This window comes from Hordeum vulgare, chromosome 2H (assembly GCF_904849725.1).
Source record: "Hordeum vulgare subsp. vulgare chromosome 2H, MorexV3_pseudomolecules_assembly, whole genome shotgun sequence".
NCBI classification, from domain to species: domain Eukaryota; kingdom Viridiplantae; phylum Streptophyta; class Magnoliopsida; order Poales; family Poaceae; genus Hordeum; species Hordeum vulgare.
Genome location: NC_058519.1, coordinates 630,145,584 through 630,159,240, shown reverse-complemented (window position 1 = coordinate 630,159,240; position 13,657 = coordinate 630,145,584). Strand labels below are relative to the sequence as shown.

General features: G+C 46.2%; 1 non-coding gene and 1 pseudogene across 1 annotated transcript; both read left to right on the top strand.

Annotated features, from left to right (window-relative positions):
* Window positions 1-366: 366 nt before the first annotated feature.
* LOC123428840 lies at window positions 367-4,380 on the top strand (annotated as a pseudogene).
* Window positions 4,381-13,261: 8,881 nt separating this feature from the next.
* Window positions 13,262-13,401, top strand: LOC123433755. Its single transcript, XR_006625081.1, has one exon. It is a non-coding gene; the product is annotated as a small nucleolar RNA Z247 (small nucleolar RNA).
* The last annotated feature ends 256 nt before the right edge of the window (window positions 13,402-13,657 follow it).

Below are 13,657 nucleotides of genomic sequence, written 5' to 3'. Positions count from 1 at the left end.
CCATCAATGTCACAAAAACAGAAGGCTTTGCCCTCGAGTGTCCTCTGGAGGTATATGGCATAGGGGGTGTTTCTTTCCAGGGACTTTTTGGTGTAGGGACTAAAAGAAGTCCCTAAAAGTCCCATGGGAAATAAACAGGAGGGACTTTTAGGGACTAAAAGTGGTCATTTGGGACTAATTGAAGAAGTACCTCCAGGAGGGACTTTTAGGGACTTTTTCCCACCGTACCCCCGCACCGCATCTTATCCACGCGCTCCCTCCCATCCGCTCGCTCCTCCCCTTCCCTTCCCCGCCGCTTCTCCCCTTCCCAGCCGCAAGTGCCCTGAGCAGCCGCCGCCGCCAGTGCCCTGAGCAGCCGCCGCCCCCATGGCCACCGATGAAGACGACGAGGCGCAGTGGCTCTCCCAGTTCCCCTCGCATCAACCTGCATCTCAGGGTTCATCGGCTGGCGGGAATATGGGAAGAGGAATTGGATTTTTGGATCTCAACAGCAACATCGAGGACTTCCCCGAGTTGGGCTCGTACCAGCAGCTTCTCCTTGACGAGACGGCCGTTCATGGTTCTTCTCCGACTGGGCGTGGTCGCGGGCGGTCTGTTTCCTAGAGAAGAGGAGGCCTGACCCGGTCTTTGAGCCTCGTTGGCGCTCACAGGCGCCCGTTCGTCGCCCCAAGCGCAGCTCCCGTTGACGGAGCCGTCAGAGGGCGTGGGAAGGCCGTGTCCCATGGCACTGGGGGCGGTGTAGGCCGAGCCCGGTCTGTTTCCCAGGGAGGAGGAGGCCTTTGAGGCGTTACAGGACGTGGCTTTTCCACCTCTCAAGTTGCAAGCCGGCAACGTGCATCGTCATCTGTTGTGCCTACAGAAGATGCGGACGACAGCGAAGGCTTTGAAGATGGAGACGACGACGGCGTTGTGGGAGAGGTATAAATTTCTCGTATATGCATATTTAGTTTTCTGTCTACAAGGAAAAGAGTTGTGCAAATTCATCTTCTTTTTGTTTAGAAAACAATTGCGAAGGCTGATTGGACAGACGAGAATGTTATGGTTTTTTGTAACATTGCCTGTGAGGAAGCTAGGGATGGGCATTGTGTGAATGGTACTTGGACAACTAGAGCCTACAAGAATATGAAGACAAAATTTTATCATCGGACTCGACTCCTCATAGTACCAAGCAATTCAAAAATTGTTTAAATAAACTGAAAAACTACTATAGTGCTTGGGTGTGGTTGGGGCAACAAATAGGTTGTGGCCGAACTGGAGACGAAGCTATAACAGGATCAACTGATTGGTGGAACAAAAAAATTAAGGTATATTATTTTGCAAATTACACTTGCATTGCTCACACTGGTATATTTAGCCTTGTCCTTCATGGCAACTCAACTTTTTGCAGATGAGGCAAACAGAGTCATATTTCAGAACATTTCAAGTATTGAGGCTAGATTGACTTGGTTGAAGAGGTGGTGCATGATGAAGAAGTTGTACTAGTGTACTAGTGTTCTTTTTCGAATATGACTATGTAATGGACCAGTAGTGTGTGACCTTGTTAAATGATCATTGCATTTTGTGTGTTTCATAATGTTTGTTGGGTGAAAAGGTGGTGCATGGTAAATAAAGTTGTACTAATGTTTGCATGTTTCAGGATGATGGTAGCAGTACCGATGATGGCAGCAGTGCTGATGTGAGCAGCAGTGATGATGAGGCACTGATGTTGTTGGTGCACCAAAAGAAGAGAAGAATGTTGCAGATGGCATGCATGGTTGGTATGTATTACTTGGACTCTTACTGTAACAGAGGACCTAGAAGAGTAGCAATACAGTCTGGGCATGATTGGGTTATGATAACACTAGCCAACAAAACTTCATGTTACAACATGTTTAGAATGCACAGACCAGTGTTTGAGAATTTGCATAGTGTGCTTGTTGATTCCTATGGTTTGAAGTCTAGCAAAAGAATGTCATCAGTTGAGTCTCTAGGACTGTTTCTATGGATAGTAGGTTCCCCTCAATCTTTAAGACAAGCAGAAAACAGATTTGTTAGGTCACTGGGCACAATTGTAAGGAAGTTTGATAAGGTTTGGGCATGTCTGGTGAAGCTAGCAAAAGACATCATCAAGCCAACAGACCCTCAATTCAAAACTGTGCATTTAAAACTAAGATGTACAAAATATTCACCATTTATGGACAATTGCATTGGAGCAATAGATGGGACACACATACAAGTAGTGGTACTAGTGGCCACTGTTATGCAGCATAGGAATAGACATAAGGAGAAAAGTCAGAATGTGATGTGTGTGTGTGACTTTGATATGAGATTCACATTTGTCCTAGCTGGTTGGGCATGATCAGTGCATGACATGAGGGTCTTCAATGATGCCCAATCCAGATTTGGTGAAAAGTTTCCAAAACCACCACCTCAAAAGTTCTATCTTGTCGACTCAGGATACCCAAACAGACCGGGATATCTTGCACCATACAAGGGTTTAACCTATCATTTCCAAGAGTACCGTGATGACACAATGCCTAGAGGAAAAAAAGAACACTTCAATTTCAGCCATTCTTCACTTAGAAATGTCATTGAGAGGTGTTTTGGAGTCTTGAAGAACAAGTGGAGGATTTTGTTTCACTTACCTAGTTATCCACAACAGAAACAAAGCAAAATCATTGTGGCTTGCATTGCGTTGCACAATTTTATTAGAGAAAGTCAACTAGCCGATATAGATTTTGACTTGTGTGATGAAGATGAAAATTATGTATCATTGTCTGTGCCAACGACTACTCGAAGAAATGATTCAACCAATGAGACGGATAGTGCTGCTATGAATCAATTTAGAGATTGGGTCGCTGATGGATTGTGGTCGTTGAAACAGAAATGATATTTGTGTATCAGATCTGGTTATATTTGCTTATGAACAAGTGTTATTTGTGTATCAGACCTGTTATATTTGCTTATGAACAAGTGTTATTTGTGTATCGGACCTGGTTATATTTGCTACTGAACAAGTGTTATTGTGTATCAGACCTGTTATTTGCTACTGAACAAATGTACAGGTAATATCATTTCTATTTTGTGTATGTGTTATTTCCTACTGAACAAATATACAGACCTTGTAATGGTCTCTTTGTACAGACCTGGTAATAGTACAGACCTGGTAATATCATTTCTATTCTGTGTATGTGTATCAGACCTGGTAATGGTCTCTTTGTTTTTTCTTTTGCTACTTTTCTTTTTGATTGTTCAGAAAAGGACGTATCAAACCTGGTTTTGTGTATGAGGCCATCTGCTGTCCGATCTTTTTTTGTGCTGTGTGATCTTTTTTTAATAGTCTTTGTTGTGCGATCTCTTTTTAATAGTCTTTGTTGTGCGATCTTTTTTTGTGTACGAGGCCATCTGCAGTCAATAGTACGAGTTCATGCAGTGAATAGTAAATACCTGTAATGTATATGGTCAGGGATAATATGGTTTTTTTGCATGTCATTTAATGACTCCTAGTCCCCGTTTAGTCCCTGGAAAGAAACGGGTAGGGACTAAAGACTTTTTAGTTGGGACTAAAAAAAAGTCCTAGGACTTTTTAAATAAACAGGGCCATAGTCGCTGCGTTCTCTTCCTTCGCACTAGGGATGACTGCCAAATCCTCACGAAAGAGGTACGCGATGGTACTTTCCTGTTCTTCTATTTCTTACTGCCTGCAGCCTTGTTGACAAGCTAATACTTGCAGAATCACTTTTTGCACTTGACTGGCCCGTCTCGTGCAATTATGTCTGGGACACTGTCACGATTGAAGCTGATCTGAAGATAAAGGGCACAGTAAGGTCCAAAGATAGAGTACTGATCAGTAAAGCCTTCCCTCATGGTGATAATTATTGTGATCGTCGTGATACACTTATCCTCCAGGGCCTGTGCACAATGAAGATAGAGTGTGAGCATATTGAACAGTCAGTCCAAGCCACTATCCTCAGTGTCTGTCTAGTACATGGCTCATTGCCTTGTGAAAATGGCATTGTTTGTTATGCACTTCTTGAAGACAAAACTGAAGGCATTTCATTGCTTGATTCACAAGCTGGGAAAATGCCCATTGATGAAGAGGGTAATCTAGAGCTGTCGAGACAAGTTATTTCTGTAAAATCAAACGGAAGGCTCAACATTTTCATCAAGGCCTTGTCAGCATGTGGAGAAATCAGTGGAAGTGTTGCCTTCATAGCCAAATCCAGCAACGTGAGTCAAGAAAGCTGTTCTCTTGGTGGATGTGAAGTGGAGATAACTGTTGCTTGGTCCCTTCTTATTGAAAGCCAGCATGTTATAGAGCTGAAGGGATCTGCAGAGCCTTACGAACATGAATTAAATCCACATACTCCTCGGATGAAACTCGAGGAAGACGCTTGTTGAAGATGGGTTAGCATGTTCACTTGGTGAAAATTAAGTCATGCATCTGATGTCTTGTGAGCTAGACACTGTTGCTTCAGTTAACTTGTCTCTTGTATTCCTGTAATGTGTTCCATGATGAACTTTTCTGCTGCTACTTCTTGTATACGAGTATTACGTATCATTACTGCTGTTATGTCTTAACCTAGGCCTACTTTGGCATTTTTTGTAGCTTATTGATGGAGCATCATGTGTTTCTTGGTTGTATGGCAGTTTGCACTGTTGTTTGGATACCTGTTGATTTGTCCCTTCTCTTTTTGCGGAAACTGTTGATTTGTCCTTGGACCTGGAGATAGAGGAGCTTTGTGTTTTCATTTTTGCTGATTTTCTAGTAGCCCTTAGAGTATAAATACCAAATTCGGGATCATGGCAGACTTAGGCGAGAGGATGTCAGAGCAGTGATTAGCGTCGTAGTAAAATCTCAAAAACAGAAAACTGATAGAAAGAAATGCGGCTCATGCGAGACACTGTAAGAATTAATACTCCCTTCATTCATAAATTCTTGTCTTTGATTTGTCTAGATATAAATGTATCTAGTCATGTAATAGTATTTAGATACATTCATTTCTAGATAAAACTACGTGGGGAGTAATAAATGTTATATTTTGGAAATTCCTTGTGATGCTATCACCATTGTAACTGCCTTATGATGGCTATTTTTTCGTTTAACTGTGACCACATAGTAGTTTCGTATTTTGTTTGGTTTAGTATTAGTAGTACAGCGTCCTAGTTTGGCAGCACTGCTTAAATAAGGTCATGGTAATCCTAAACCGCAGTATTTCAATGTTTGATGGATCCGTTAGAGCATCTACACCACGTACGGCAAATACGTCCCTTCAAACGCTCGCGGACGTGGACAATGAGCATTTTTTTACCTTCCACATCCCTATTCCTCATATCCATACAAACGCATGCAACGCTATGTAAAACAAAAGGATCGGATTGCTCCGCCGAACAAAATGATGATAGTTCATCGGAGTTTATCGGCTAGTTCATATTAGGAACAATTAAGCATAATTAAAATATAAACAAAACGAAAAGGGCGAAGGAAATCACCATTTCCTCGCTGCCCCGTTCACTTTCCGGCCGTCCAGACAGTTGTGCACATCCTTCGTGTAGGCGTCGTCGTGCGGTGGAGTGTCATCGTCGTCATTGGAGCCAGAGGTTGAGGCGTCGTTGTCGTCATCATCGTCGTCGTCCTCATCGGAGTTGCAGCGCATGCCGGACAGCCTGCATAGTAGGCGGGCCTGCTCCTTTGCGTGGTGGGCCGCTTTCGCCTTCGTCGTCGCCTCTTTCGCTGCCTCGCGCTCCGGTAACTGGATGGCCAGTCGGAGCGTGTCGGCATTCTTGCGGCGGAGGCAGCGTGCATCCGACTCGACGCGCTCAAGGTCGAACGTCGCGCGACCAGTGCCTCCCCCTCTCCCTCGCGCGTTGCCGCTTGCGACGGGCTGCACGCGCCTCGAATTCTGGCGTCCTCGTGCGCCCCGTCCCCGACGCGGGCACGAGGACCCAATGGTGGGTGGGCACCGCTTCCGGAGCAAAAGGAGGTAGAGGTGGGCGGCGTACCTGACCTGGAGCGGACTAGTCGGAGCGGGGAGTGACTGGAGCTACTTTGGCCAAAAACACTAGTTAAGGGACGCTCTTTGTAAATGCCAATTTTACCTTTCCAGGTTGCAACTAATGTTGCATTTCATGTGTCACTTATCGTAACCATAAAGTTTTTTTCATAGATTTGTTTATCTAAAATGTTTTATCTTTTCAATCATACATCTATATCTCGAATCATTTTCATCGTTGGATTCATCGTGTTGCGATCTTTAAAAATAGATCACATTATTATGTTACAATGATTTTTTTTTCCAAAAGGAAAGGAAAGCCATGGCTCTATGAAAAGCAAACCTGCAACCTTCACGGAAACATAAGAAAAGCCGGGAAAAAACCCAAAAAAATCATCTAAAAAACAAAAACAACCTGCAACCTTCACGGAAACATAAGAAAAGCCGGGAAAAAACCAAAAAAAATCATCTAAAAACCAAAAACAACCTGCAACATTCACGGAAACATAAGAAAAGCCGGGAAAAAACAAAAAAAAATCATCTAAAAACCAAAAACATGTGCAAAAAAGTAAAAAAAAAAAATCAAAGAAAACGCCCGGAGCGTACCAAAATCCAAAACAAGTTTTTGGACCAGCCCACTACCAACGACAGGTGCGCGATATGTTTATATTAAAAATAAAAACAGTTGGGCCGCTGCCGAAGCTTGCGTTGCACCAACTGCTGCCCCCCTGAAGCCCGAAGGTGTTAGCTGGGGTTACGAGCCCACGCCACTGCGCTCGGCGAGAGCATACCAAACGGAGCCTTATTTAAACCGGTGTCGGCCGTGCTGGTCCCTCGAGGTGGGATAATCGTTGGGTCGCGTGTCTGCCCAACGAACCTAAAACTAATTGAGCATCTTCTGGCCCAGGATGCATAGGCCCGTATGAGCAGCGCGGCCTGATCGTCGGCCCATATGGCTCAACGCATAATCCTCTTCTTCTTTTTTGGCGGGAGGCCATGATTTTCGTTGCTGATCGAGCGTATCTCCAGGACCAAAAATGCTACACCTACAAACACTTCTACGTAAACTTATTTAAAACAGTTATTTCCTTTCCAAATCCTAACTAATCCCCGCCTGATTTCGTAGAATAGTCCAGTAATCTTGTACTTAAAACAAAGCCACATAATCTTGTGCGTAAGTTTTCGTAGAATAATCCCATAGGTGGAGCAAAGCTCCTCCAGGACCGAAACAATCACGATTTAACCTTGTGTGCAAGCATCAACTTACGGATCATAAGATGGCCAACCCGTCCACAGAAAAAAGGACCCGATGAGAGCCTGCAGCACGATAAGGTGGGATTAATTTGTTACGTCGCGTGGATTGCCTTAAGCTCTTCATGAGAATATGCATTCGCAGTGTCTCTGAATTCCGCTCTCGTCCACTCCGGCAGTCGACAGAAACGTCATCCAGACAAACGGGGTCACAGACTACCGATCAACAAAATCTTGCGTTGTTGCCCTGCAAGCCATCGCGACACGAGCGAAGGAATTTCTGACGTCGGACACGACTTTCCACGCCAAGAAACAACACCACCAGTCATAAGCAGAGCACACGGCACGACGGAGCAGACTGACTGAACGATCGAACGCACCTTCCAACTTCCACGGAGCCACACTTCCCTTGACAAGTTACCTCCATGGGTCTCCACTCCGCTCAAGCGTCCGATTGACATTCACGGCACCGTAAACGTGTGTCGTGTGTGGTGCGCTTGCGCGTGTGCGTCATTCTTGAAATCACTCTCACACACACACACAAAAGCATGGCCGTAAAAGTTCAGTCTAAAGCTCCAAAGCAAGATGATGGTGTACTCTGCGTGTAGATATTTCTATTTAAAAAAAAATCGAACTTTTAACTATTTTATCAGGCGAGAAAAGTGCCTAAAGAGCCCGGCACTAGCAACCGTTACAGGTACATATGCACCAACTTTAAACCTACATCAACAAATTTAAGATTTCAGATGTAACCCCAGGCCAATGATACATGCCTAGCGCTATATAGTTTAGCCGCGATAATGCGATACCTACGTCGGATTATGAACCCCACGTCCCAAATAGGATAATCATCATCCAAAGTACCTCTGGCAGCGACACGTCATGCCATTAGCTTACTTTTTTGTTTTCAGAATCAGCCCAATTAACATACTGGGATCTCGTCGATCAGCGCTGGTCACCACGTTACTGCTTTCATAGACTATGCGGCACCACGTTAGTGTGGCCAAATCGGACTCGGCGAGGCGATTATAATGCCATTTGGGGGCGAGAAGATGACAAATTTTAGTTCGGCGCGCAAAGCAAGTACGATCCGTGCCTGCTTAGCTAATCGCCCGCTTTGTGTTCGGCCGATCAGGTTGGTTGGTGGCGTTTCTTTATCTTCATTATGCAAAAGAAGCCTCGGTGCCGTTCGGTTTAACTTGACCGGCTGCCGGTGAGATCATGTGATGAGGTCAGGTGGAGCCCTTTTGTTAATCAGGCCGAGTTGGATCTCCAGCAGGTTCACTCTGAAATCTGAATTGCTGCCTTCTCCGGGTTCAGCAAATCTTGATGCTTTCTGAACTTCTGCAGAAACTAACCCGAACTTATTTCCAGCACAATGGAACTGCTGCCAGTGCTCGACAGCCTAACTGACAGCCTGCAAAAGGAACTCTCTCCGATCTTGTTGGCAGAAGTATATACTCTAAACTCATGAGATCGGATTGGTTGCAGCTTGCCGAATTAAGGGCATTGATTACAGGAAACCAAACCTCCGTCAAGAGAAAGCTGACCAATTATCAGAAAAGCTGGACCGCTTGCCCACAAATAATGCACAGCTTCATACTGTACTACTATTCAAACTGCACGGCTATATGGCAATAAATCCCGACGTTGCTGTTCCGCGTAACAGCATGGACTTCCATGGCTGCTGCAGCACACTACATATTGTTTCAGCAAGACTCGTTCTGCCAGTTTCGCATTCAGAAATGAATGCCGTCCCATTGTCAAAAAAACGGATTGAATGCTGTCCTGGTGCCATCAAGAACAGTCCACCAAGAGCTGCCGTGATGCCCCCACAATTTCTTACTACTAGTAGCAACATGTTTAATTTCATGTCGACATTTGGTAAGGATTTGTCCACTTACGTTTGTAGCCAGACCAATACGGAGGTTTTTTCTATTCAGACCTTAATTTCCACCCAAATCCTTGACCACGACCCGCTGGTTGAAAACGCAAGAATATACTAATCTAGCCACGCGTTATTATCCAGGATTATCACGACAGGCTTAAAATAGCATTGCCGTCAAACATCTCCGACACGTAATCATAACCACCGGTAAAAAAAAAAAGGAAGAATCGAACAAGGTTCAGACAACAACGTATCTAGTTGAAATCTTCTGTATCCAAGTATTCAGATTCAGACTTTACTTTTCTCTTCCCCAGTATCCTATTCCTCGAGGATGATGATGATGATGAGGACGATGATGATAACACACAGAGAGGAGAGGAGATTCCTCTTTCTTGTTGCTCCTGTGGAACCAACGAGCTCATGTCATGTGCCTTCCATGTGGAGCTCAAATTATGTGCGGCCGGGCGGCCACGAGAGGTGACTGGTGAGCTTGGGTGCATGTAAGTGGGAGGTCAACCCTACCCACACCATTATTGCTTGATCTGAAGCTGCACATGATTTGTTTGCTCCTGTTTACATGCTAGTTTTATTTGGGCAAATTTGTTCTTCGCTGGACATGATTGGGCAGGCGATGAAATACTCGTATGGGTGCACAGACATATAGAGTTTGCAAAAGCAGAGAAAGATAAAATAACCCAACTGGAGTCAACTGTGACACCATCAGACCTGGCCTAATGGACCTTTCGGGGAAAACAAGTCCTAATAATTGAACTTTTCTTTGGGGCCTCATGGGTTAAACTAGCTCTTTGATTGCCCTGGGGGCCATGCCCAAGTCAAACCAAATAGGGAATAATGCTGATGTTTTGCTTGAGAAAAAACAATGGCATGATTTCGTTGGGCCTATTGACCCCCCGACAGGCCATTCCCTATGTTTCATCACAGGCTAATTGTGTAGAGAGGGCAGATAGGCCATGCTGCAAGTAGTAGACTAATAATGGGATTGAAGGTCTCTACAATGCAATTCATCGGCTTATCCATGTGTCTTTCTGAAACGTGACCATGTTACGAGATCAAAGTTCAGAAAGATTTCATGGCTGCCACTGCGATGCCAGTGCGTACGCGCGTCCAAAACTAGAGATTGCGCAGAGCGCCTAGGAAGGCTGTCAATGGCGTGCATCGCGTGGCCAGGCCAGGCGACCATGCATGCATACATAGCACACCTAACCGGCCAGGGCAGGAGCATGTTACTCTAACATGCCGGCGCCAATCAGCCGTCGCCGGGGGGCCGACGATCCGCCGCCCTACGTGCCATGCCTACCGGCCGGCCACCTTTATTTCCTTTAACCCCCTGGCCGCGGTGGCAAGGAACAGCCTCCGATGATATTGGCCCCTCTGCTCTCTGCTTGCTGCCTTTCGATCCATCCGATCCATCACTTCGTCTTCTTGACTTGGATCAAGCAGCTAACTACTTCATCGGTCTCAAAATTCTTGTTTTAAGTTTATTTATAGATGAATTTTTTAAATACTTAAACATGACTAAATACATTCATATCTAGTCAAATGTAACACAAGAATTTTGGAACGGATGAAGTATTAAGCTACGCACATCGCCGGAGAGAGCTCCGCGCCGCTGATTTGGTCTCGTCTCTGCGCCTTTGGAGCGGGCGGTGCCTAGCTAGGCATTAAACCCGTTGCAAGATCGCTGGCCACTTGCATGTGGACCATGAGAGATGAGATGAGATGAGACCCAGTGGCAGTGGCCAGCGTGCGTGACATGGGCATATGGCCAGTGGAGAGACTAACATGCATGCATGTATGCATGACGCTGTTTGCCACAGTTGACCCGGGAGGGTTTTCGGCGGCACACCACACCACACAGAGCACGCCATGAGAGCGGCATGATTAGTCTCCTCCTCCTCCTCCTGGCCTCGGTGATGGTGGTGGGTATTGTATCATATAACTGGAGATGTCACCGTCATCCGTACGCGTGCGTGCGTGCGTGCGTGGCGTGGGGATCTCCAATCCCGTGAGCTTGCTTCCGGGCTGCGCCAGTGTTTATTCAACGCAACGGTTATATATGGCAGGTTCAACTTCAGTCGGCTTCTCTCTCTCTCCCTCTGTGTGTGTGTGTGTGGAGGAGTAAACAATGGTGGCACGCAGGGTCACGGGTGCGTGCGTACGGAGTACGTTCGAGTTCCCGTCGATGCCCTTATGGATGGTTCGGTTCGGATGCTGGCCGTGAGAGTTAATTTCAGCGGTGCGGTAACGCTAGATAGACGGCGATGACATGCCACCATGCACCATGGTTGATATGCTCCGGGTAAACTTGATCGTAGTCGTTGTTGTCGTCGTTTTCATCGCCGTCTTGACTCCATGATCGCCGGTGCAACAAAGCCGGGTTCATAAATTTTAACTTTGTGCATACGAGAAGCCAGCCGAGGTGTCCATTGGCTCCGATCATCGACGATCAAGGAAGATTCCAACAAGCACGAACGAACGGTCAATTGCACGGGGCCGAATCCGATGGATCGTCCAACCGGCCTCTCAACATTTGAAGGTCCATGGTCTTGAGGGGGGAGGTCGTTAGTCAAGCAGGACATCATTTTTTATTTAATCCCCGGTGATCAACATCGGCGCGACTGCTTTGCCACGCCGATCGATCAACCTCGGTCCAATCGGCCCTTCTTCAGATTTGGGCACACACGGAAAAGGAGATCAACTTCCGTGAGACATGTTGCGAGAAAGATTAGTCGTGACAAGGACACCGGCAGCTTTATGTGCAACTTTGTTCAAAGCTAGGCTCCAGTGCATCAATGCGTGGTGATGGTCCTCCGCTGATGGACGATGACATGTCGCGTCCCGTTCCATCTTTCTTCCCGAATGCGATATGTGATGAAATGTTTGTGCAGGCTCTGTCCTTTTTGCATTGGCTACACAGATGTGGCTGCAGACTTGTGTGCAGAAAATTGGAGTAATATGGTGCATTTAGTGCCCTTTTTAAACGACGGTCTAGTAAAGTGTTGATGCATGTCTCACGAACTTGGGAGCACAAGAAATTCGTCATTGCGTACAGCATACGGCCACAATGCATAACCAAGGCGAAATTGGATGTTATTCCGATAAGCCATGTTAGCACTAGTAGGTATGATCATCGAAGTTCTCATCATTAATCATCACACTCCTTTGTCCCTCCCGTCCAATCTGCGTGTCAACACATTAGATTAAAATTTGTGTTTCAATACATGTATGCAGCTGTTAAAGCATCTACAGCAGGACATAGCAAATATGAACCGCTAAACGTTCGCGGACGCGCTCATTCAGTAACCAGACTGTTAGAATAAGTTGTATAGAGATAGGAAAGTATTTAAACGTGTAATCTATCTCTATCTCTTTTCCTCTTCGGTCTCTCTCCCTCTCAAACCGACTCATGTAATTCTAATCAATCTCTTGATTGATCTCTTTCTTGTAAGCCAAGGCAATTGCCCAATATATACCAATGCGGCCCGGACGAGGGGTTTAACGCTTCCAACCTATCTTACATGGTAATCAGAGTCTCTTCCTCATAGATCAAAGATCGCATCTAGCTGAACTTTCCTGGCCGAGAACATGTCCACCACCGAAGCAGCCATGGCACCCAGCACCATGGGTGCGCTCAGCACCACATCATCCTCCACCTTCGCCTCATCCTCCAACACCACCCAAGTTGCTCTCGGACCACCACCTGAGGAGAAGCATTGGAGGGGAAATTTCCTTCTATGGAAGGCCATTGTGCACCCTCAAATCAAGGACGCACAGATGGAGCACCACCTCGACGGGAGAAACCTGGCACCGCCAGCCACTCTCACCATTACCAAGGACGGCAAGGAAGAGCAAGTCGCCAACTATGCACGATCCCTCTGGTACGCACAACAGAAACATCTCCAAGCATATCTGATGGGCTCCCTTTCCCGTGTGATTCTTTCATGGGTTGTTATGCTACAGAAGCCGGCCGAAGTTTGGAGTGCCATCCATGCCATGTTCGATTCCCAAAGTCAAGCACAAGCTATCAACACGAGGATCCACTTACAAATCTGCAAAAAGGTAACCTTACCATGGCTGAATATCTTGGTAAGAATAAAAGTCTCACAGACGAGATTGCGTGCACCGGAGTTGCATTGTCTGATGCAGAAATCACTGCAAAGATCCTTGCTGGTCTCGACCTAGAATACAACCGTGTCTTTTCAGCGCTTGCGGCTCGGGTTGAACCGGTGTCTGTTCAGGAATTGTATAGCCAACTTCTAATCTTCGAAGCCCGCCTCAGTCTCCTTCATGGTACCAACATGCGTTAGTCTTCTGCAAACTCGGTCAACCGTGGTCGAGGTCGTGGGCGCGGCAACCAGGGGCAAAATCGTGGTGGAGGTCGCGGGCGTGGCGCTCATCAGGGCCAGCCTCGCTCAGCAGGAGGTGCCTACAACAGCAACACAGGAGGGGGCGGCTTCAACAACAACAATCTTTGGATTTCCTCCTCCCGTGGTCGTCCTCGATGTCAACTTTGCAAGAAGCCAGA